The sequence below is a fragment of the Apium graveolens genome, chromosome 2 (genome assembly GCF_009905375.1).
Source record: "Apium graveolens cultivar Ventura chromosome 2, ASM990537v1, whole genome shotgun sequence".
Classification (NCBI taxonomy): domain Eukaryota; kingdom Viridiplantae; phylum Streptophyta; class Magnoliopsida; order Apiales; family Apiaceae; genus Apium; species Apium graveolens.
In genome coordinates this window covers 229,262,333-229,288,507 of record NC_133648.1, presented here as the reverse complement: position 1 = coordinate 229,288,507, position 26,175 = coordinate 229,262,333, and the positions used below count along the sequence as shown (strand labels likewise).

At 33.8% G+C, this 26,175-nt stretch overlaps 1 long non-coding RNA gene across 1 annotated transcript; it reads right to left on the bottom strand.

Moving 5' to 3' along the window:
- Positions 1–20,022: 20,022 nt before the first annotated feature.
- On the bottom strand, positions 20,023–21,028 carry LOC141706179 (uncharacterized). The gene is made up of 3 exons (XR_012568691.1): positions 20,941–21,028; positions 20,749–20,836; positions 20,023–20,473 (listed from the first exon to the last, which is right to left on the bottom strand). It is a non-coding gene; the product is annotated as an uncharacterized LOC141706179 (long non-coding RNA).
- Positions 21,029–26,175: the final 5,147 nt, after the last annotated feature.

Genomic DNA, 26,175 nt, shown 5'->3' with positions numbered 1-26,175 from the left:
TGTTTGTTAATTCCTCCTTTACCATTTCTTTATTTTTCCTTTTTGCCTCTGTTTTAACCTCAATCTTTTCAGTTCTATCACTTAATTGTTTGACAGTCATGTGACCAACATTAGCCTTTTTCCCTTTCTTAACTTGACTCGATTCTCCTGGAACAAAGTTCTTGGAAACAGATCCATACTTTTCATTCAACTTAACAAGTTTGTCTTTCCTAATAGGCTTGCTTAAAGTCGATGGATGAGGATTTGTATCAGTCGAAGGATAACCCTTTTTATTCTCTGACGGATAATCCTCATCATCCGTCGAGTCTACATTTTTAAGCTCTCCATCCACCAAATTTGGTTCTAGTTTCTCCTTGTTCTTTTTCCAGGCTGCATCACAGAAGGACTCGATTCCTTGAACTTTGGTGATTTGAGCATGGACATCTATAGATGTTTCCCTGCTTTAATCACCTCATGTTCACGCTCGAGCTGCTTCTTCAAAATTTCTTCTTTCTTCAAGGACTCAGTTAATTCCTCCTTGGCAATCTTACACTCAATTCTTAATTTTTCAAAATCAATGAACTGAGACTCTAGCACATTATTTCTCTCACTAAAAAACAAACTGTTTTCTTTGATTTTAGCATTTTCTTTAGTAAGAGACTTAAGTGTAACACGCAAATGATATAACTCTGTGGAGATGTCATTTATAGCATCATTACACTCAGATTTAGATAAATATGCAAGGTTTGTAGTAATTACCTGATTACTTGAAGAACTCATTTCTGTTTCATCAGACTTGGCCATTAGGGCTAGATTGACATAGCTGACATCTTTATCTTCATCCAGACCATCTGCTACCCAGTCATTTTCTTGTGTAATGAAAGCCCTTTCCTTTTGTTTGAGCAGCTCAAAGTATTTTTGCTTATAATCCACAGGCTCAAACTTTTTCTTGCTGTACTCTGACTTTCTACACTCACTGGCAAAGTGCCCTACCAAGCCATTTGAAACATTTGAATTTTGATTTATCCACCATGTTTCTATTTAGCTTGGCTGCTCCAAAGTTCTTTTTGAACTTGAGCTTGGCAAATCTTCTGGAAAGAAATGCTAAATGTTCATCAATGTCTTCCATATAATCTTGGCTCAAAGAATCTTCATTTTCTACTGCAAGCCCCTTGCCCTTGTTTTCACAGACCCTTGAAGTTGATTCAACAGCTTCCATCTTCATCTCCTTCTCCTTTTCTAACTCAGCAACTAGTGCAATGGACCCTCCTTTCTTCTTTCCTCTCTCCATCCTCTCATCTTGCTCTATTTCAAGCTCATATGTTTTCAGGATGCCATACAGTCTCTCCAAAGTAAACTCCTTATAATCTTGTGAGTTTCTCAATGAGACTGTTATTGGTTTCCATTCCTTTGGAAGAGATATAAGGAATTTCAGATTGGAGTCTTTTGTCTGATAGACCCTTCCATGCAGCTTTAGAGCATTTTATAGTTTTTGAAACCTACTAAAAATGTCAGTGAGAGACTCACTTTCTTCACTATGAAAATGCTCATATTGCGGAATCAGTAGCTGCATCTTGTTTTCTCTAACTTGCTCAGTGCCATCACAGATAATCTATATAGTATCCCAAACATCCTTGGCAGTTTTGTAATTGATGATGTTGTCAAACATGTCACCATCAACTCCATTGAACAGGATATTCATGGCCTTCTTATCTTTCCTGACTTGTTCAATATCAGGATCAGACCATTCATGCCTTGGCTTGGGGACAGATGGCTCATTTCCAGTTGCAGCTCTCATAGGTACATGAGGACCTCTTTCTATGCAGTCTACATAGGCCTCATCTTGAGAAAGTAAATGAAGATGCATCTTTACCTTCCAATGATGGTAATTATCTTTATCCAGAAAAGGAATCTTGACTCCAACATCCTTCTTGTTCATCTTGATGTGTTGTTGTGATCTTTAAACTCTTTGTTCTTCAAGAGCTTGCTCTGATACCAATTGTTAGTCCCTTAACAATATAACAAGAATTATAGAAGGGGGTTGAATGGAATTCTTGAAACTTTTTCTTGAATAAAAATTGTTCTAACTCAATTATATATATCAGTGTGAATTGATTAGCAGAATGCGAAATAATCACTTGAAATGAATCAAAACACAAGTAATTAAAAACAAGAGTCTTTAAAAACTTTCTGGTGGATTTGAATGATTCCGCCAGAGATATATAATATATATCGAGAGAACTCTGTGTGCAAAAATCTCACAGCTTCTTACAAATGAACAACTAAGAATACAGAGAAATACTGAGAATTCAGCTTACAAAGATTTCTCTCTTGGTTGCTTAGTTTATTTTTGGTTCGTTCGTTGTTCTATTTGTTGCTTCTTGGTTTATATATCACCAAGATTACAAAGCAATAAGACAAGATAATAAAACAAAAACTATCGAGTCTATTACAATGCTACTTCATTACTCTATTCCAGCATCTTTGAATATCTTCATAATAGCATGGAAATGGCAATGCTTCTTTGTTCTCGAAAACCCAGTTGAATAGGCTACCATATTCCATTTGCATACACTCGACGCATGTGATTGTGTTGTCACTATCAATAAATATTTGAATTCTTTATCCTTCGGGTTCATGATCATCCGTCGAGTTAATGATCATCTGTCGGGTTGTTGATCATTCGTCGAATTCATTGTTGTTTATTCGTCGGGAAGCAATCAGGCATTGGACTTCATTTCATTTATGCAGAATTACAAGACATCATCTATGTACAATTAATCAATCTATTCTGCATATCTAGTTAAAGTCAACATGAATTAAGTACTACTACAGATTCTAAACAATGTGTATGCAGAAATGTGCTACAGACTTATTGTTACATAAGCTACCCACTCGATGGATAATAAATCATCATCCGTCGGGACTATATTGAGTCATCCGTCGGGACTATAATCCTTATCCGTCGAGTGCTACATTTTCACTAAGTAAAATCTATCAAGGTGTTTTGTTAATGAAATCATCAAGTTCATAACATATACAGAACAATAATACCTTATGATATCAAAGATCCACACCTTGTATAATCATTGAACCATTGTTCATCTTATTCCTGATTCTTCCACTGGCTTGAAGCCGTTCTTCATATATATACCTTGATAAACCCTGGTGATACTCATGAATTGCTTTATACTCTGAGATAAATGTTTTATCAATGTTAATCATGATTCTGTTTTATTGAATTACAATGTTTATCATATTGAATTGTTTTAGAATTTGATAGGTTTCTTTATGTGGACCAGATTCGTGGTCAGACCAGATTCGTGGTCGAATTAGGCCAATGTGTGCCTTGGATCCAGTTTATAAAGCAGAGTCGTGTGCCTTGCTCGGGGTTAGTGCGTGATTGATCAGCAGCCTAACCTTGGTTTTCAAATTTAAAATGAATATTCAATTCTAATGATTGTTTGATAAGAAACTTGATTCCTCTGAATCATCTCAATTGATCATTGTTTAACCTCAGTTATTGTTATTATGACTTGCTGAGCTAGTTAGCTCACTCTTGTGAATCTGTTTATGTATTCAACGGTTAAAAAGTGAAATGGTTGATAGCGAGATTTCCCAGTCCAGTGTGCGAGCTAGGATTCCAGGTTGAGTTGGATCGAGCTTGCAGGAGCTTTATATTGTAGTTGAGTTATGCAAGATTGTAAGAATAATTTCATTATTAGTTGTAAGTTAAACTAGTTGGGATTTGGTACGTAGTAATAAAAGTTAAGATTGTAGTTTATTTTCATACTTTAACCTGTTGTGATCCGTGGATGTGTAAATAAGGTTCATTGCATATAATATTTCATGTACAGGTTTATATATTGTATGTGTGTTATGAACCCCAAACTTCTGACCCGGGTTTGGAGGGCGTCACAGGTTGGTATCAGAGCTACAGGTTATAAGTCACTGAAAAAAGCCTAGATTGTCGGGATTAGGTAGATGGTTAGGATTAGGAATAAGAAATAGAAAGATAGGATATCGTGAGGTTGAGTGCGCCTGTATAGTAGGTTTTCAGTACGATTTGTGTTGCGATTCGAGATTCTTATCTTGCAATATGATTTCCAGATAGCGGCAATGGCAGATCATATTCTTCCTGTATCATCTGATCATTTGGAGCCTTCTGTTCAAGGACCGTCATCTCCACCCCGATTTAATTCACACCTTGTTCTTCCACCGGTATTAGCTATACTACCTCCTGTTGTGATAGTTGCACCTCTTCAAACTATTCTTCCACCCTCTAATGTGAGACTACCTATTTGAGGACCCCCACCTGCTGATTCTGGTTCCACCGGACATTCAGCTGTGAGTGCATCTTTTCAGTTTACCCTACACCCTGTTCTATACCATCAGTTTAAGATCTGTCTTATGGAGCAACAACACTTATAAGGATGGATTCGAGAGCTATAGCATATTTTAAATACCAAGGTACTGAGAAAGGTGAGAAGGAGTTTAGAAAGAGGATTCATGTGTTCCGGAGAATAGCTGCTACGAGGTTAAATGGAGCCACTAGTGAATATGCCACCCATGATTATCTTGTGGAGTGGGCTAGATGGATTTTAAAGGAATTTGAGAAGATTGGAGATCCAGAGTTTTCTTGAAGTTAGATGATGGTGTTATGATGAATGTGATATGTATAGTAGCAATGTGATGTGATATCAACAGACTCGTTTTATAGAATAGACTTGTTGACTATTGGGTAGACCTGTTGTACTTAACAATAGAAAAAAATGATGATGGGAGTATTACCAGTATGGAAGCTTTAAAGTGAAGTTATAAATAAGATAATATGCAACGACAACAGTTGTTTTAATTGATTAAGGAAGGCAAATGGACCCAGTAAGGGATAGAAGATAGATTGAAGTGAATGGACCCTTATATGATTGTTTCTTTAATTTGGTACCTTATTGTAGTTAAGGAGGATAACAACCAACTCATATAGTAAGGACAACCAGATGTATGATTTTCAAAATTTTAAACAAGTTTTCGAAAAAGATTTTCTTAACAAAATTTTTAAAAAGTTCTTTAAACAAAATTAGTTTTAAAAAAATTGGTTGTCAAGTTACTACTTGAGTTTCTTGTTTGTTTTAAGACCCAGATTACTTAGAAAATATGTGTTCAGAAATTAGTATGGTTAAATCAGAGGGCCAAATGGACCCGCCATTATGGAGAAGTTTCGATTATTCCTAACAGAAAAGTGCAAATCTTGTTTGATAATGTTAACAACAAAATTAGCGTACATAGAAACTATTCATCCAATTTCTAAGACTATTAGAGTTTAAAGAATCTGTTGATTTAAAAGAAGCCTGAGCATGATCTAAGAATGTTGATCAAATCTCCATACTTTTCTAAAGGAAGTACATTATTAGCAAAAGAGTCGATATGTTGAAGGATTAGTGGTTATTCTAAGTCGCATAATCAAAATTTGAAGTTATATTGAAAATACCGTATGAATGCAATTATGATTGAATTGTTAAAGTATTACACGTGCAGGTACGACGCTAAAGACACAAGACTTAATAATTAAGAATTTATCATAATGCTTAAATTATGAAGGCATTTCACCAGACTTTCTAAAGTTATTATATGACCCGAATGCGATCTATTGATCGAACAAGACCAGAAGGTGTACATAATTAAAATATGGATGGTGATCAATGGTATCATTCTTTTCTACAATACTACAGTGTATATTCTTCTTGATTCCTGAATACGTATGAACTTCTTTCATTAATAAATTCTTTATGGTGATAATAAAAAAGAAGAATATTCAATTCCTTTCAAATTTATTTTTCCCTCAAGTTTTGCTTTCTGATTGGGACACGCAGTGTTATGGTGAGACGCTTTGTCAGAATGACGAAGAGTCGGGTGGGTCGTCACCTAATCATGTGTTGTATGCCATATGGTATGAAAGACTGGCCATCTTAAGTACCAATATGGTTGTCTCATTCATATTCAAATCATTACTCATTTTTTCTTTCTCAACTATATATCTATTGAATTATGGATCCTTCTAATTGTTTTGTTGCACTGTTGTTCCTTACAAAAGTTTTCTAAACAAAATCAATCTACCAAGAACCAAGCGGACAAAGTTCCAATCATTGAGTTTACATGCTTTAAGTGTGAAAAAAACCAGGGTATATGGCAAGGATTGTAAATCACCATCCTCATTCAGTGATACGCTAAGAATCGTGGGATCTACTTCGATAGTAAATGAGTCTCCAAGGGTGGGAATTTATGATATGTTTGTAAAAGATGTTATTCAGAATACGGATGTGATGGCGGGTATGCTTACTGTGAATTCTTTATGTGATAAAGTATTAGTAGATTCGGGAGCAATTCGATCATTTATTTCAATGGGTTTTGCTGATAAGTTGAATTGCCCAATTGTATTATTAAATGAGATCATGACTATAAAACTAGTAAATTAAGAACGTGTATATGTTAAGAAAGGGTGTATCAATTGTGAGATGAAGATTTCTGGAAATAAGTTTGTGCTGATTTGATACCGTTTAAGAGAGGAAAATTTGATATTATTATAGAAACGGACCGGCTATTTAAGCGTGATGCTCAGATAGACCGTCATGATAAGAAGATAATTCTGAAGACGCCGGATAAAAAATGGTGACGTTTAGAGGTCAAAGGCAAGTAAAGAAGTTTTTAAAGATGAATCAAGATAAAAGATAATTGTGGCAAAGATGGGCATATAAATTTGCTTTGTGATAAATAGAAGCCGAAGGTTAGTAAAGATTTGAAGATATTCTGGTGGTTAATAAATTTCTAGACGTGTTTCCAGATAAGTTACCAGGATTTCCTCCAGACAGGGAAATTTAGTTTGCGATCGACTTAGCACCTGGAACGAAACCAGCATCCCAGGCCCCATACAAAATGGCGCCAGTTGAAAGGAAGGAGTTAGCAAAGCAATCGCAAGAGTTGTTAGAAAAAGGAGCGATTAGACCTAGTGTGTCCCCATGGGGTGCACCGGTATTATTTGTTAAGAAAAAAATGGAAGCATGAGATTATGTGTCAACTAGCGGAAGCTCAAAAAGTTTACTATCAAGAACAAGTATCTGTTACCTCGAATTAATGATTTGTTTGATCAGTTTAAAGAAGCAAAATATTTTCTAAGATTGATTTAAGATTTGAATATCATCAATTGAAGATTGAACCTGAGGACGTACCGAAGACAGCTTTCAGAACTAATTACGGTCATTATGAAATTCTGGTAATGTCTTCTGGATTGACCAATACACCAGCAACATTTTAACTTGATGGACAGAATCTTTAAGGAGGGATTGACCAATACACCGGCAACATACAAATTTGATGGACAAAATCTTTAAGGAGTATCCGGATAAGTTATATTTGTGTTTATAGATGATATTTGAATTACTAGAGGTCAACGAAGGACCATGCAAAGTATTTAAGGATAGTTTTGGGAATTTGATAAGGAAAAGTTGTATGCTAAGTTTTCAAAGTGTGAGTTTTGGTTGCATGAAGTTTAATTCTTATGATAAATAGTCAGTGATGAAGGAACCAAAGTGGATCCAGCAAGGATTAAAGCTACTATGAATGGGAAAAGACCAAAAGCACCAACAAAAGTGAGAAGTTTTTAATATTGGCAGGATATTATCGAAAATTTATTCAAGATTTCTCGAAGATTGCGACACCTTTGGCGAAGCTTACTAGGAAAAGTGAGAAGTTTATATGGAATCGAGAAATGTGAAGAAAGTTTTCAGGAATCGAAGAAAAGATTGATCACGGCACCTGTTTTATCACTTCTAGATGATCAAGGAGAGTTTGTAATCTATAGTGATGCTTCTCATAAGGGATTATGTTGTGTATTGATGCAGCACAATAAAGTTATTGCATATGCATCTAGACAACCGAAACCTCATGAGTAGAAGTATCATACTCATGACATGGAATTAGTAGCAATAATATTCACCCTGAATATTTGGAAACGTTATCTGTAAGGAGAAATGCGTGAGATTTATACGGACCATAAGAGTTTGAAGTATGTATTCACGGCGAAAAGCAAATATAGTGGCAACACGATAAGCAAAAAGGAGAAAGTAAATGTGTTGACTGCACCAGAAGAGTTATCTATGGGATTCCAGAAGTTGGAATTTGATGTCAGAATTTATAATCCAAAAGAAGCAAGGATGTATAGTATGACCTTTCAGCCATAGTTGTTAGAAAAGATAAAGAGATGTCAAGAGGAGATAATGGATCAGGATGTTAACAGTTTAGTAAGAGGAAAGTTATGCACTCAAAAGAATGATCACAGTATTCTCATATTTTCTTCCAGAATTTGGATGCCACAAGTGACAGAATTAAAGAATGAGATCCTACAGGAAACTTATAATTCCAAGTATTCAATCTATCCTGAAAGCGTCAAGATATACAGAAATTTAAAGAAGAATATTGGTGATCATATATAAAAAGGAAAATTTCAGAATGGATGAGTAGGTGTTAGGCATATCAAAGAATAAAAGCGGAGTATCAGAGACCTAGTGGATTATTGCAAATGTTAGAGATGCAGAATGAAAATGGGAGCATATTTCTCTGGATTTTATAGTCAGATTACCAAGGACAAAAGTGAACCACAATACCATTTGGGTTATAGTGGACAGACTAATTAAGTCAGCTCATTTTCTACCTATTAATGAAAGATTTTCATTGGACAAGTTGGTTTACATGTAATTGAAGGAGGTAGTAGTTCATTATAGAGTTCCCGTGTCTATTGTATTTGACCAAGATTCAAGATTTAATTCAAGGTTCTAGAAAAAATTTCAAGAATGTTTGGGAACCAAGTTGAATATGAGTACATCATATCATACACCGACTAACGGCTAAAGCAAAAGAATGATCCAGACAATTGAAGATAAATTATGTGTGGTTTTAGAAGAAATTGAGATGAAGTTGGGAAACGTGAGATACTTGGACTAGAGTTGGTACAACAGATGAAGGAAGTTGTCGAGATTAGTTAGAAAAGGTTAGGTGCAACACAGGATCGTCAAAGGAAATATGCAGATCAAGCTAGAAAGAACATGGAGTTTGAAGAAGGAGATTTAATATTGTCAAAAGTGTCACCGTGACAGGGATTATTCAGGATCGAAAAGAAAGGAAATTTGAGCCCTAGATACGTTCGACCTTTTAAAATTTTGAAACGTGTCAGCAAGGTAGCATATGATTTGGCGTTACCCCCGCATATGGAACATATTCATAATGTTTTTCATGTGGCAATATTTAAAAAGTATAATTCAGAATTCTAGGAATGCAATAGAATATGAGCCGATAGAATTTCAGGCAGAGTTGTCCTATATGGAGAATCCAATAGAGATCATAGAAAATAGAGAGAAAGTGTTAAGAAATGAAGTTGCAAAGTTAGTAAGAGTATTATGGAGAAACCCAAGGGTTGAAAAGTCAACCTGGGAGTTAGAAAGTGATATGTGTGAAATAGTACCCTTAGTCATTGCTTAAGTGATTTTGGGGACAGAATCCTTTTAAGGGGGGAAGGATGTAATATCCGGGATATGACGTGTAATCATTTTTTTATCAATAAATAAATATTCTATGATTATTATGTGAATTTTGGTGAATTATCTGTTGATTGGTATTTGTGTTTGGATATTTAAATGTGATAAAAATTTGAGTATTTTAATTTTTATATGTCCAAAATAAAGTATAGATAATTTTGATATTTTTCTATTAATTTATATGTAACTATATGATTTTATAAATAATTTATGGATTTAACAAATTATTTTCGGAGTAATTATAAATTATTTTGTATAAACGGGAATCACCCGACTTCAACCGTTTTTACGTTTTTATAAACCGGAAGTCTCAGAAAACTCCTTTCTAACCAAATTTGAATATTCCGAGCATTTTCCATATTTTGACTTTTTAGATCCGGAGTACGGTTTTACCCGTACGGGTCCGGACGTAAAATTTTTGATATAATATTCGTTTCGGTAAATCGATAACACTCGTATTTTCGAGAAACTAGATATTTTGATTATACTATTATATTATCTTCTCGTAGTTCATGTAACCAAAGCGCTGAGACCAAGACTGTATGTACAAAATCCCGGTTTTGATAATTATCCTAAAACCGGTACCAAATTGGATCAGTTTTGTTAATAATTAGCTATTAAGTATTCTATTTTTATATCTGATATGATTCAACGAGGTACCAATATTTCGTAAATATAAATAGGCAATACAGTATTGTATTTTGTATAGATAATCATAAACAAACAGTAAAATTATATAAATTTCATAGAAAAACTCTAGAATTCATCGCGTTCTTCATAATCAAACGGAGATTTGAAGGCGTAATCGAACTCCGATTTGGCGTGTAAGTAGTCGAATCGAAGCTCTCGATGAGTAAAATCAAGTTTCATGATCTATTTAACTGCAGATATAATTGGTAATTTTCTATAATTTTATTTAAATTTGAATTTAAATAGATTTAAATTAGGACTTTTTGATTTTGAAGTTGTTTATGTGTTTTAATGATTGCATGTTGTAGATCATAAAATTCTGGTCAATTTGATATATTATATGTTGAATTTTGAGTTCAATAACATTGAGAAATTAAAGTTTGATTTTTTTAATTCATAAATTAGGGTTTGAATGTTCTTGAGTGTTCTTGATTGGAAATTAGGCATTCTTGAATCAGGGGTTATTAGTTTAATTGAATGATGTCATAAAGATCGTGTAAAAAGGAATCGAATGATGCTAGTTTGGAGGCCAAATGATTTCTGGTTTGAGCTCATCAGAAAAGTCGAGCTTCGCCGGTTATTTTAGAACTTTTGATCGGAATCTGAGTTCTGTGATGTGTTTGTGTGATTCGTTGCTAATTCTGAGTTGATGAAGTGAGATATGATGTTTTTGATACAAAATACGGGTCAAAGGGTTTGTAAATGGGCTATATTGAAGGTGGACGGAGATGAAAGCTTCGTCGGAATCTGCAGAAAACCAGCAACTTCATTCCGACCCATTTTTTTATCTTCCCGACCCGACAATCCGACTTCCTGACCCGCTTTCAATTCACTTTTCCCAAATTATGTTTCTAAAAATCTGTTTCTACAGATTTTATTTAAAAATAAATTCAAAATTTCATTATTTATTTTCTCAAATTCATTTTCAATTCCAAAAATACTTTTTAATTATATAAAAATTCGGAAATAAATCTGAATTATTTGATTAATTAATTTTAGTTAATAATTAATTATTTAATTGGTCAATTAATTTAAATATTAATTGATTAATTAATTTAATTATTTATTAATTGATTTTAATTTATTATTTTTAATTATTTCTTTTGATTAAAAATTTCGGAAAATAGTTTTGAGCTTTAAAATATTTTTCTAAATTATGTTCAAAGCTCGATTATTACTATTATTAAATGATTTTAAAGCCAGTTTCGGGTATTCAAACCTTTTTATTTAACTATAAAATGATTCTGGTATCCATTTTAATTCCGAAAAATATCCAAAAAATCGTATTAAATACCATAAAAATCATTTTATCCCCGAACCTTCTCTGAAAAATTATTTTTATCGAATACCTTGCGTGCTATATGCTATGTGCTATCTGATTAATGTGTTATATGGCTATGTGTTTATTGTTTGACTGTTTTAGTTTCAGTCCGTAAATCGGATTTGGGTGAAACAAATGGTAGATAAAACCTTATGACGTCTATGTGATGATTAGAATAATATGAGATTGAATATTGATAGATACTAATGATGTCTAGCAGAGTAAGCGAGGCATAGAAAAAGAAAGCAGGTGATCAGAAAATAGAACCGATGCATAGAAAAGAAAGCAAGTGATCAGTGAATAGAAGCGAGGCATAGAAAAAGTATACAAGGGGTTATTGAATAGAATCATTAGACAAGTACAAGTGAAGTTGGAATAAATTGTGATAAGGCAAGTACTTCTGAATCTTTCTCGAGATATATTTCAAGTATTTCTGAACTTTCTCATAACATGTTTCTAGTATACCAAATAATTTTGTTTTATATTGCAAGTGCTTCAAAATATTCAACTTTGAACCCTGATCACATCATTTGATATTTGAGGTGTAAGCCTTATTTTTGTAAACCATCGATTGTTAATTTCCTAGAGATTAAACCATAAATATACGATACCACCCCACAAATACATATACACCATATACCAAACACTGAAATAGAATTACTTGAAAATACAGAAATTTATATACCCTATAATACCTTATGACATCAAAGATCCACACCTTGTATAATCATTGAACCATTGTTCATCTTATTCCTGATTCTTCAACTGGCTTGAAGTCGTTCTTCATATATATACCTTGATAAACCCTGGTGATACTCATGAATTGCTTTATACTCTGAGATAAATGTTTTATCAATGTTAATCATGATTCCGTTTTATTGAATTACAATGTTTATCATATTGAATTATTTTAGAATTGGATAGTTTTCTTTATGTGGACCAGATTCGTGGTCAGACCAGATTTATGGTCGAATTAGGCCAATGCGTGCCTTGGATCCAGTTTATAAAGCAGAGTCGTGTGCCTTGCTCGGGGTTAGTGCGTGACTGATCAGCAGCCTAACCTTGGTTTTCAAATTTAAAGTGAATATCCAGTTCTAATGATTGTTTGACAAGAAACTTAATTCCTCTGAATCATCTCAATTGATCATTGTTTAACCTCAATTATTGTTATTATGACTTGCTGAGCTAGTTAGCTCACTCTTGCGAATCTGTTTTTGTATTCTACAGTTAAAAAAGGAAATGGTTGATAACGAGATTTCCCAGTCCAGTGTGTGAGCTAGGATTCCAGGTTGAGTTGGATCGAGCTAGCAGGAGCTTTATATTGTAGTTGATTTATGCAAGATTGTAAGAATAATTTCATTATCAGTTGTAAGTTAAACTAGTTAGGATTTGGTACGTTATAATAAAAGTTAAGATTGTGGCTTGTTTTCATACTTTAACCTGTTGCGATTCGTGGTTGTGCAAATAAGGGTCATTACATATAATATTTCATGTACAGGTTTATATATTGTATGTGTGTTGTTAACCCCAAACTTCTAACTTGGGTTTGGAGGGCGTCACATTAGAGTCATTCAGAAATTAGATGAGCACTAGATTCAGGTGAGGCGTTGTTCAGGATTATGAGTGACGGTGACATTTTATGTTTAGTTTACAGTTTGGGTGATATTTGTTGCAGAAAATGGTTAGTTTCCAGGTATTAGTCAAAAAAATTGATGAGAAGAAAAATTGGTATTCCCCTTTTTGTATTAGTTGCGAGAAAGACTTGCACGAGGTTGCAAGCCTGTATCAGTATTGTGGGAGGACATTTGAGTATCCAGATATAAGGTTTTGCTTATTTATTTGCTGAATTAAATTATATGTTTGGGCATTATACAGTTTTTGCTTATTTTCTATTTAGGTTTCGGTTGTACAACCTGTATTCTGATGAGAGTGGAACGATATCAATTGTATGGCCTGATCACGAGATCAGCCATCTGGCAGGCAAGACTGTATATGATGTTGATGCGGATATCACACAGGTTAATCTTATTGCTCAGTTTTCCTGTTGTTGTACATGGACAGAGCCATGATATAGGACTCTACTCTGTGATGCTATGTTATTATACGTTTTCCTATTTTTCTAGCTAATGTTAACAATAATTTTGGTTTCTTTTGGTGGCTTACTCCCTCAGTTCCTTTCATATATATTTGTTGTAGTAATTTAATATAATTTTTATGTTTTTGAACAAGTTTCGGGTGTGCTGCAGATCCCGCCTATACTCAGAGCGTTTGAGAAAAAGGAATACAAAATTAAGATTCAACTTAACGAGAAAAATTTAAAGTGTGGATCAAAGGTATATCTTGCAACACACATTTTAAAACCTGTGAAGAGGTCGGATACTCATTCCCCCACTACTGTGGTTCAGCTTCTGATTCTGATACCTGTGAATACTAATGTAGGTATTCATTGTATTAATAACCTGATTTACATTGCATATCAAACATATTAAAATGTTAGGGATGTTTACAGGAGAAAAATGATAGCAGACTAATATCTCTCACTAATTATCCGCCAACGGAAAAATCAACATATCGCACTAGACATAGGACTAGGGACGAGGCTTTAGGAAAAAAGGCTCAGATTGAAGTGAGACAGCCAAAATTCTGGAACATCAAGATGGAAAAGGTGTATTCCCGCTGCCTACGACATTGACAAGTCCACAGTGAATATCAACTTCAATAAATAAATGTAAATCTCATACTATTTTTAAATGTCATTTACAGGGTCTGTGATAAACTCAGCGATGACCGTATAAAAATGTCTTGTGCCATGCTGGATGGCGTTATTATATTAATTTTGTGCAGCATTTAGTCATCTGGCACATTTTGTAAAATACCTGGGCATTGTATACTCATTCTGATATATTTTTTGCTACTTTTGTTACCTTTTTACCAAGTGGTTAAGTTGTGTATCGTTTTTTATTGCGAAAACATTGACAACCATGTCATCGCTATTACCGTGGTAGTTCTTGCAAGCAAAATGTTTAATTTAGAGGTATGGAAATATTGACAAAGAAATTTGCTCTAGACGATCAAACCACCAAAAAATTATCTAATTTTATTTTTGATGTTGTTATACTTAAACAAAATGATTAATTACTCTAAATATATGCTTTTTCAGAACACATTAGAGAAAATGCAGATTTATACTTTTAAAAAGATGATAACAAAAGTATCTCATCCATAATTAATGTTATGGATGCAGTTACCACCAACCACAACAGTGCTATAATTGCCCACTCAATTGACTTTATTTACAGTAAGATAATATCTAAGCTAGCTCTATCATATTGTTCATAATACCTTCAATATCAACAGCAAGCTGTGAAACTCTGAGGAATGTTCAGAAAGGTAGGGCAGATTAGAAGGTTAAGGTTAGAATTATTATAGAGTATCAGTGTATCACTACAACAAGCATAACTTTCAGGGGTTACAACATCATTCTCTTGGATAACAAGGTGAGTATTTGTTGCATTTTTTGTTACATTTTTTATGCTGAACATTATCGAGTTATATACCTCATATTTTTTAAACAATGGCAGAACTGTAGGATGCATGCTTATGTGCCTCAGAATCTCCCTGAAAAATGTCCTGCTTTATACAATTGGGGAAAATATACTTGCTTAAGAATTTCCAGGTCAGGGAATACAAGGAGAGTGACAAGTATAGACAAGTACAGATGGATAGACAAATCATGTTTACTCAGGATACAAGAGTGAAGGAGTTGGATGAAAGTAAAATATTTATTCCTCAGAATTGCTTTGATCTGTTTCAGTATGGCAACCTCAAGGAAGTAGCTAAGCAAAAGCTTTACCTTATAGGGATGCTCAAACAAGATGAAATATGTATGCCCTATCTTCTGTAGATGATTAAATCCTTTTTCTTTTATTCAGATGTTATTGGAATACTGCATAACGTACCTAAATATAATCGTCCTTCAGGCAAACAAGCCCACATTGAGTTCAAGATAACGAAAGGAAGGTTGGTTATGCAATTAATATGGCGTGAACATTGACCTCTTATAATACCCTTGATTCATAAGATTTATCTGTGTTTCAGCAAGAATATTAATATTACATTTTGGAACACAATTGCGGAACAGTTGGAGATTGTTGTTTCCAAGGACTTGAAACAACCAATCATAATTATCATTGCTGGTGAAAAAATTACAATGTGGCAGGGTTAGTGTTTCGTTTAATCTACTAACTTTATTCATTAATATATTGCGGAGTCGACACTGATAAAATTGTGAATCAGACGAGTTGGATCTTTGTAACTACTCGTCAACTCAATTTTACCTGAATTCTGAGCATCCCAGTGTTTCTACACTGCGGAAAAGGTGTATCTTTGTTTATTATTTGCATTCAGAAGTATTAGGTCTATGCCATTGACCGTTTACCACACAGGATGGAGGAGCCTAATTTTACACACCTAAGGTTTGCCCAGAAAAAAATTATTGTTGTACAAGATAGCTGAGATTAAGCTTCTAACACACGATTTCGTGCAGGTATGCTGTGGAACCTTTGTTTTTGCTATCGTTTGAGTTTAGGTTTGTTTGACATTAATTTACATGGGAATTTCCTGTAGCATGAGGTTTTATTGTAAGGGACGGTAAAATTGGTAGAGCCGACAAAGAATTGGAAAGTAAACGTATGCACTCCATGCTACTTAGGCATGTAATTAAAAAATGGTGTTGACTTTTGTACCACCTGTGACAGAGAAGTACATGAGGTTTTGAAGAGGTGTGTGGACCATCTCTCCTCTTGGTGCAACATTTTAATTTTATTAATTTTTCAGAATTTTGATTTAGTGATAGAATTTCTTATGAGATTGAATTTATGATTGACGACTCAGGCCGGATGTCACGATTTAAAGAAAAAATGAGTAGGAATGAAACAATGCAAAGTAATTGAACAAAACAAACGAGACGGATTAATAAAAGAACTGCTTAGGAGTTGTAAGTCTCAACGGTTTTGTTACTGATTTAAGATTAGTTGCAAATAGGGAATATTTTAATATTAAAATATATTATTTTAAATATTATTATATATATTTTTATTTGTTCATGCTTAAATCATTATAGTATTTGAATTTTAATAAATTTTTATATATGAAAAACTTAGAATGAATAATTAGTTAAATAGGGAATTCGTAAAAGAATGAGAGTAACAAAATTAAACAAATATGATGATACTTCATTTTGAGAAATATAAGATCTGTTGTTCAGACCTAATCAGTTGTTCTAGAAATGCAGGTTCTGTATTTCAACTGTGATCAAGGATAGTAGTGGAGGTCTTGAGGTACTTTTGAAAGATCGAGAAGTTCGTTTGCTTATTGGTAAAAATGTGGAGGATGTTGAAACAAAGGTAAGATTTTTGGCAACTGTTGTTGTTCACTTTCCAGAGTCATCTTACTGAGCATTGACTATGAATCAGGATAATTCTTTTCCCAAGGAGGTGAAATATATCCAAGGAAAAGATTACACAATCAAGCTCATCATCAGTGCTGACAACGTTGCAAAAAAAAAACTTCAACTACGTTGCAACTGGCATTGTACCAGGGTTTCAGCTCATTCACGGAGAGGAAGAAAGCGGTGGAAAAATTGTGCAGGTTCGAGATTCAGTTGGAGTGGTGACAGTTGACTCTCTGTACTAATGTTTTAACTTTTTTACAAAGATATTGATTGTTTGCTGCTTACTAGCCATCCGGATCATCCTATCATCTTGACCAGATTTCCCAGTTTGACTGTTAATCATGGTCAGTCTTAACAACCAGGTTAGATGATGGAAAATTTCATATTATCCTCCTATATTAATTTAATGGTTGGTCGATAATTATCAGACGTATTGTGATGTTTAGTATTTTTGCATTACAGGACCTGCCTTTCGCTTGCAGCGTGGAAATATTATCAGCTCTATATACAGACTACATTTCCAATCGGTGGTCCTGTTTTTGTAATATAGTGTGTATATTTTGTTAGGCCACGCAGTTACTTCTGTTTTAGTTTCTTCTTTTGTATCTTGGACTATTACGGTTATGGCTTGCTATTACTGTGATATTAGTTTCTTCATATGTATCATGGACAATTACTGTTTACAAGCAATATAGAGCAAATAATCTATGAAGCTCATGTAAATTACGAACAAACCGCAAAATAATTTCTCTTGGTTTCCAGTTATAATTGTTATTTTCTGAGACAGTGGTGTTTTTAAAATATTTGGGGGCTACCCTCTATTTATTATAGGTAGAGAAACATATCAAATTTAATTTTCTTTCATATATAAAGTATGATTAGTGCGTATAAATTTAATGATTTGTTTTGTGGCTTGATATCAAGCTCCTGTCCAATTTCTTTTTTTTTCATATACAAGCTATGATGAATTCGTATAAATTTAATGATTTGTTTTGTGTCTTCATGCCAGTTATTGTATTTAAATTGAAAATAAATCTTCTCACATCCATGAATTATTTTGTATTCATAAAATGATATGGAGAAAACATGATCATCCCCGAACAAATTTAATTTTGGGAAATATGTTAATACTTTAGGACCACAACACGCTCTCCAAGTAAAACTGCTCGGCCTCATACTCTTGCTGCATGGTTTATATGTGCATCCTGAGCTTTCCCATCCCAAAAAAGCATCAATATTCACGTTCAACCTGACACAAGGAGAATATATTCCCTTATCTCCAATGCTTTTTTGAATGCTCAAACAACATATATTGTCTAGCCAATCAACCATTTAATACTATTGGACTTGCTATCTAGATTTCCATATCTATTTTAACAAGATAAGGCTACATAAGATGGAAAACAATCTTTCTCAGTCCCTTGATCAACTTATCATTGATCAGAGGATGGATTGGAAAATCAGGGTACAGGTTGTCAGAAAATGGAGAGGGATGATAAGAGCAGACCTATATCATGGTTGCCTCAATTTCATTATTGTTGATCGGAATGTAAGTTCACCAGTGTTGTTTAAGGGTCACGTATAAAATAGTTCTGGTATCTAATTAATCAAAAATGATCTTCTTTGACAATGTAGGAAAATCGGATGCAGGTAATAGTGCCTTATGCTATAGCTGATGTTGTCGACGGGCTTTTGGTCGTTGGTGAGACTTATGATATTGAAAATTTCAAGGTTGTTAACAACGTATCCAGGTACATGTACGTGGAAGGTGATGCTCGTATAGTATTCACCAGGAGGACAGTGATAACGAGGGGTTTGGGGGGATAACAGTCTTCAGATTGAACAAGTTTTTCACTTCTACAATTTGTTCTCTGTTAATCAAGCTAACTTCCTGGATAGTCATTGTATTGGTAAAATTTTAGAAGAATCTTTTAATAATCTCTTACATTTTTTCATAAGTTTTTGCATCACTTTAGTCCTTATTTCAATTTTTTGGTGTAGATGTTGTAGGGATAGTTCATGAACGGAAGAATTTGCTCTCAATCATTGACCATCGTAATGAAGAACATTATATTCTTCAACTAGTGATTTCTGACATAATGTATTTTTCAGCTTTATTCTCCATCAATTTTAATGAGCTGGTCCAATACACCAGCATCTATCAACTTTTATTTTTTCTTAGACAGTGCTCTCACCCTTCATTTGTTATTTTTTTTAAATCACATCGCTCCAGTAACACTCTATTTGTGGGATGATTTGATTGTGGAATGTAACAATGCCCTAGACAATGACGCTGACTACTTTGTCCAGCCAACCATTATCATTGTGATAGGCTGTAGAATGAAAATCGACCCAAGGTGTGGTCGAGTTACTCTCTCGGATTGTGCATTCACGCAGTTTTATGTCAATCATAATCATGCTAGGGTTCATTCTCTTAGAGACAGGTGTGTGTCATAGATTTTTATGGCCATATGCTTCTATTATACTTTCTTAATTGTTTTGACTCGCTGCATGCAGATATTGGGCATATGGGATATTTCACTGAGAGCTTACGTTTTGGACTATTGTTTGATATCCTGCAAGGTTGCTCTTCATTATTTCACGACTTCTCATTTATTTAGTATTTATGATTGTATTTGTTTATGCAATTTATATGTCCCTGCTTGACACTATCTCCTCGCTTATATAATGTATTTTTAATTGTTCCATCTTAATTCCTGAGTTTCTATATTCATGAATCAATTCTTATTAAAGAAGAACATAAGTCCATCACATAAGAACAAATACAGAAATTAAATTCACAGCATATAAGAGTCAAGCTTACTAGAATAAGCAGCTTGGATTAAACCATTTTAGAAGATTGTCTGTAAGTTTGGTTATAAAGATATAATTTTTTTCAAAAGTGGTGACTAAGATAAGGTTTTAAGAATAGATACTTTTCACCAGTGTAAAGCATCATTATATGAGTTGCACTGCTGATCATAATATTAGTTATACCAGACAAAACAAGTAATAATCAGTTTATGTCGTGAGACAATTTTTCTTGGCAACGAAGAGTTTGAAGTTGTGTATTGATTCGCTCATCCACTGAAAGTCACAGATATCACCGGCTTCAAGTTGTAAATCTCTTCGAAATTATATCCAGACAGTGTGAATTGTTGTGCGTTTCATCTTGCAGTGATGATGAATCTCAAGTTTCCAGTATCGCATGTCCACATACACAGTTATGTGGTCAATATTATTCCACGGTTGACAGACGCTCCTATATTAAACATGAATATCCTCCAAAAATAAAAAAAACAACTAGAAATTTGTTGAGGGTCCGCAGTTTGCAGAGGCCAAAAATATTTAAGTTTTGGTAACAAAAATGGATAATCAGGCTTCCTACGCCATGTGCATAATCACCCATGTTGGAGGCCTGGATAGCAATCTTGAAAGCGGTGTAGCCTGCAAAGGATTCAAAAAGAAAAAAAACAATTCTCAAATAAATATGTTTTTTCTTAGCCACTATTTATCAGTTACATGATTTGGAATACCATCTGTGGAGATAGTTGGAGAGATTGGAATTTCAAGGAGGGAAGTGTCAAATAATCTAACAGCAAATGTGGATATAGCGCCATATGTGAGTATCAACAAGGCGAATGAATTTAGGTTATTCTCATTTAACATATTGCATATATTTTTTAGCCCTCTGATTACCAGATCCTTTTCAGAAAACGAACCTGCACATTGATAATCGCTAGGCATCATAAAATCTACAATCGAAGGTATTTGCAGGCCTATACGGTCACAGAATTCAAAAGGCACATCCTGCAACATTTTTTCCGTTATTTGCTCTGCACAATACAATATTTTTATAAAAAAATTCCTAATACATTTAACAAACTGAACAATGCGTGCTAGATATTACTTACAACATGATCATGCACTTTCTTTCCCCAGGCCAGGTGCCGAACAAAATACCACCCTCCATCATAGTTTGAAACTTGATGGCGAAAAAATTGGTTAATGGTGTTAGTTCACAGATATAAGAACAGCTCACGTTATACTATTCAATAATGACAAATTTATCAAGTACCATTTGATGGCTGCCAACTTCTCAAAAAATGGGCACGGTTATGATACATGATTTTAGAACCGTACATGTCACATATACGGACTTTTAAATCAAAATCACCTGCATAATTAAATACTAATGTCTCTCCTCCGGTCAAGTTAAAGTTATCCAATATAACGCGGATACCAACAAACTGTTCTTTCACTTTATCAAAATCAAGCCAAGTGACATATCCATTTCACACAAGTACTTTGACAGTAAGAGGTATATGAACCGCATATATGACACAAAATTCACGCGGGACAATCTAGCCAATAAAATTTCATCATTTATGAATGGTACCTTAAAAATAATGATTTGATACCTCAAAAATAACAAATTGATTATTCCCATGATACAAACTTACCATCTTATTTGACTGACATTCTGAGGTGCTTAAGCATTTCACAAAACTTCGGTTCAGATCCATGTCTATTTATCCGCACTTAAAACATAATAACACCATTTAGGATTATACCATTCAGATTTAAATATAGGACAACCACTTCAGAGCTGATCATCTCACTTTAAATTAAACCAGTTACATATAATAAAGAGGTAAATAAGAGCATAGCAGCTTAAATGATTTGGAAAAGAATGAACATACATGTGTCGCTGCTTATTGTAAAGACACAACACATATCATCCCTATAATACTTCTTGTCGTTATCACATAACACAAAGTTACATGTGCCAGTGCTTACTGTGAAGACACAACACAGATCATCCCTAAAATACTTCTTGTTGTTATGATATAACACAGAATTATTAAACATAGAGAAAATGAAGAAGGGACAAACTGAAATCTAACTCAGATGGTGATATGGATATGTCTATATGTTACAAACAATGATATTACAAGCATATAAAAGTCTACATGCTTAACCAACCCATGTAATAGTATAGGATCCCTCATAGTTAACTATGGTCAGATTATTGAACAAAATAAAGGCCAGGACTACCTCATTACCCAGGCCAATTTTGATTTCCAATCTCACCCTTTTCCCATTTTGTCCCCTTTTTTTTAATGTTCTGCTTCATGATCAGAGAATGAAATTTGAAACATATATTATTGAGCCCATAAACCTGATTTAGGTGTTCCAAAGTACGGTGCCTTGCACAACTCATTTCTATTTGGCTATCTTTAATCCTTATAATATATTGATCATGATCCCATTCCAATAATAGAAATCATGGTTCACAGCAAGAAAGATTCATAATGCAACATTTTCCCATCTCAGATGATTGATCCAAATAAACATAAACATAAGAGAACCAATGTTACAGACATCCACGTCAAATTACAATAATATATAAACATCCAGCCCCAATTCAAATTAGACCATACTAAACCAAATAGAATCCTCTAGCATTAAAGTATAAATATAATAACTTGCGATAACAGTTCAAATTAAATTATTATTCTTGATGATAAGAACTTTAAAGTTCCTTGCACAGTTGTTCATCCACTCAAACACGCATATATCACATTCTTCAATATCGTTGAATGTCAGCCAGCCGGCATTTATTGTAGTGCACTTTCTATCGCGTCTGTGGTGAGTTTGGAGTGTCCAGCAGCGAAAACCGACAAAGGGTGATATATGATCTGCCATCTGCCACGACTGACACACATTCCTATATTCAGCTGGAATATCCTACATTTTCAAAATACATATTATATTCAGAATATCACAATATTTAATGTTTGGTAGGCTATACCAATCAAAATATAGAAAAAGGGGAATAAACTAGCCAAAGAAGGATACCTATCCCGCCATACTCATAAGCACGCATGTGTCAGTCTTTTACTTTAAAATAAAATGTTGTCATGTTCCCCTCGCCAGCGACACCTATGACAATAGTTTTGAAATAAATTATTTCCTGTTAATATTAAACTAAAAAACTTCAGTTGTGGTTGTGAATATAGAAAACTACCCAGTCCACATAGAAATTGACCAATAGGTGTCTCAATATGAGAATTCTCAAAAACCTTGACTCAAAACCTTGAAACACTGTCAAACACAAATAACAGCATGTATTTGCCGCTGAAATCGAGAGAATCTAACATATTACACACGCTTGTCAGTCCTCTAATTCTATTGTTGTTTTGGCTATATGATCTGACTGTCTCATGACCAGTACAGATCACAAAATAAATCGTTAGAGAAATATTCACACCAAGTACATCCATGAACTCAAATGGAATAATCTGGAATTCATGTTTACTGGATCAGAATCTTTAACTAAAAAATTCATAAAGTTATGTCACTAAATAAATAAGTGTGGTAACATACAATAGAAACTGATAATGTTGGTCCCCGGGATAGATGGCGAATAAAGCTCCAACCACTATGATCAACATAAACTGCACGCATAGCCAGTCGCAAAAGAATGTTTAGAGTTCTATTTAATTAAATTAAATACAGGACTTGGCGTTCAGTAATAATTTAGTACATATTATCCCTTTCTACAAGATAAGGCGTAGGCATTCTTGGATAATTGTTCTCACACCCGAACATGTTATACACCTTTACTCTGTACTCAAACCCGCCCATATGTTCAAACACAAGCGTCTCACCATCCTCAATATTAAGAAACTTGAAAAAATGCTTCATCCATTCCAAGCGCCCATCTTCTTTATTATGATCCAGCCATGCAGTGTACCCATTCTGGGCAATGATATTTACTCCTAGTGGCATGTCACCCCCATGTAATAAAGATAGCTACTCGGGAAGGATCTGAAATGCTAACTTTTAAGCTCATCAACCGGACACAATTTCATCTTTTTCTGATTGATAGTAAAGGGTTTAAAGAGAAAAAAGTAACCTGGAATATTGACCAAGTTATTGGAAGAACAGTCTACTTCAGTAAGCAGTTTTGTGATAACAAGGCTGCACCGATCATTTTCATTCAAGCATATCCAATTTGGAGAGTATGGGTTAGTACAGTTATATCGAAAAAAATTCACACAGTGCACGTTGCACCGATCACTTTCATTCAGGCTATAGATCATAATTTGTATCAAACACACTCAATATCTAATAACAAAACCTTTGGTTAGTCACATTATTAAGTACTAATCACCAATACACTATGATCAAATTTATGTTCATGAACTTATGGATAATTTTTATGTTGGACACACTCAATATCTAATAACAAAAACTTTGGTCATGCACGTTATTATGTACTGATCACCAATAAATCCATGAATTGTACATGACAAAAAAATGGCGACACAACAACATTTTAGAGCATATCATTCACAGATCAAAATAATTATTGTTTCATACAATGTAGGCCACAATACTCACTTTAATCCATGCATTTCTCATACACTATGGGTACATGATACTCAATTCTATCAAACACTATGCCTAGAACCACGTGCAATGCTATACCAATGAAATGTTCAGTTGTATTGTGGCCTTTCATCAAGAACAGCCAAATCATGTATAAATAACACATCTTTACAGTAAAACAATAACAAAAACTCTGAATGTAATATCATATAAAAAGGGATGGCACTGATTTAGTATACTGTACTAAAAGGGTCTTACATTAGGAAGAAAGGAATATACAATAAAGTACATGCTTTTCCATACAAACAATGGCCAGGTTATTGGATTCATACCTGCAATGTCGCCGGAGAGCGGTGATATAAGTCGGAGAGAATGAATCAGCCCATATCAGAGAGATAAGTTTTCTTCAGTTACAACTTCCAAGACACTCTTTGATTCAACAGTTTAATGTGATTTTTCAAATTACTAATTTTTTCTTTTTATTACAATAAAGCCCAATTTGGACAAAACTCAACAAACTATTAACTTGACTCAACCACTAACTTCCCAACTATTTTCAATTATTTTTACTCATACCGATATCACTAATTTAATCATTCTTTTAAAATTTCTTCCACATTCTCATTTGACTTTAATTTTATTTATTTATGAAGAAAATGTATCTTCATCGATTTATTTCATACATGTAAAATTAAATTTAATTTGATTAGTTAGCGTGTTATTTGCCATTAATTTAATGACGCAAATATGATCATCTTTTTTAATTTTTTGTCTTAATTTTTATTTATTTGCGATCACAATATATATCTATCATTAATTTAACATCCTTTATCAACTTCATTAATAGACAAAAAAGCATAATTTATATGCACAGTTATGTGAAAATATGACTGATGTGTTGTAAAAGACATGCCTGTACTTTAACAAGACTAAGATATTTTGTCAACCCTAAGTAAGTTGTATTGTTATCTTAATTTGTATTTTGTACTTGTAACATTTAAAGTCTGTAAAAATGTCAAAGGAGCAGACTGGAGCCTTTTTCTATAAACAGTATCAAGCCTAAGAATTCCATCTGGAAGAAGATCAAGAAGATCATGCCTCGGAAGAATTATAAAGAAGCTTGGAGTTGAATAAAGTTGTTTTAGAAAAAATACTCTAAGTCAAGATCTCTACAAGTCACAGCTTTAATGTTATAGAGAAGTCATTCGAGGACTCCAAAATGGATTATAGAGAAGTCAGGAAAGCTACTAGAGAACTCAGAGAGATATCGACAAGTCAAGAAGACATGAAGGTTGGAGATATCGACAAGTCATTTCTTCACTAAAGAACTCAGAGTTATCGACAAGTCTACATTCATTAGAGAACTCTGAGTTATCGATAAGTCAAGTTCCATTAGAGAACTTAGAGATATCGATAAGTCTAAGTCTACTAGAGAACTCAGAGATATCGATAAGTCAAAATTCACTAGAGAACTCAGAGATATCGACAAGTTAAATTTTGACTAGAGAACTCTGAGATATCGACAAGTTAAATTTGACTAGAGAACTCTGAGATGTTGACAAGTCAAGAAGCTACTAGAGAACTAAGAGTTATTGATAAGTCAAAGTGAAGATATGAAGACTAGAGATCTCGACAAGCCAAAATTCTCTTATAGAGAACTGAAGACCTCTACAAGCCAAACTAAATATAGAGTACTAGAGATCTCGATAAGCCAATATACTTATCGAGATATCAAGTGTTCTATAGACCTA